The sequence below is a fragment of the Chrysochloris asiatica genome, unplaced genomic scaffold, assembly GCF_000296735.1.
Source record: "Chrysochloris asiatica unplaced genomic scaffold, ChrAsi1.0 scaffold00005, whole genome shotgun sequence".
Classification (NCBI taxonomy): domain Eukaryota; kingdom Metazoa; phylum Chordata; class Mammalia; order Afrosoricida; family Chrysochloridae; genus Chrysochloris; species Chrysochloris asiatica.
The window spans coordinates 26215728-26216882 of NW_006408523.1; positions in this window are offsets into that span (position 1 = coordinate 26215728).

The window sequence follows — 1155 nt, forward strand, 5'->3', positions numbered from 1 at the left end:
TAAAAGAAAAAGACAGCTAACCAAGAATCATCTACCCAGCAAAACTGTCTCTTAAACATGACAGAACAATTAGGACATTTCCTGATAAACAACTGAAAGGGATTAGTGAAGACAAAACCAATTTTACAAAGAAATCTAACTTGGATGTCAACAACAGCAAACAACTTGAGATTCTCATACATGATAATACCACCTGGAAATCATTCCAGATATTGAAGTATTGAAAGTAAAACAAACCTACAAGACTGAAACTACAGAAGCAGAGATATCAGTGTATAATGAAGTCATCTACAAAGCAAAAGAATGAATAGTATAGATACAGAACTTCCAAATGGCAAGGAAGCCAACCAAATTTTAAGATAAAACAGACTGTTTTAAGCAGGTACAAAATTAATCAATCTCAGGATATACACAAAGAAAAATAATATACCTGCACATGAAAATAAAAAAGAGGAAAACCAGAAAGCCTTATTAAGCATTAGCACAACAGAAATGAAAAAGCAAAGAAAGCCTATGAACAAAATGAGCTCAGCATAGAAAATTATATGGAACAAAAAATCCAGCAGCACCATGGGGAAAAGATTCAGAAAATGACAACAATCGATTCATACCTATTGATAATGAAATTAAATGTAATTGGATTGAATGTACCAGTCAAGAGACATAAAGAGCAGAATGGATAAGAAAATAAGATCTCTCAATAAGCTATTCATAAGAAAAAGATGGAGCCAGCCTAAATGCCCATCAACAGAAAAATGATTAAACATATACAAATTGGAATACTACAAAGTGTTGAAGAATCTAAGAAACATCGCACAACATGGTTGACTCTGGAGGACATTATGTAAAGTGAAATTAGTCAAACACAAAAGAACAAACGTTGTATGAGACCAATGTTGTGAAAAGTTAAAAAAAAAAAGGTTTTCTTGATAAAAGAAACAACCTATGATGTTTACAGGTTGTTCTTGTTGTTGTTAGGTGCCATTGAGTCAGCACTGACTCATAGCAACCCTATATGCACAGCAGACTGAAACACTGCCTGATTCTGGGCCAACCTCACTACTGTTGCCACGACTGAGTTTATTGATGCTGCCACTTGGCCAATCCATCTCGTTGGGGATCTTCCTCTTTTTCTCTGACCCTCCATCTTACCAA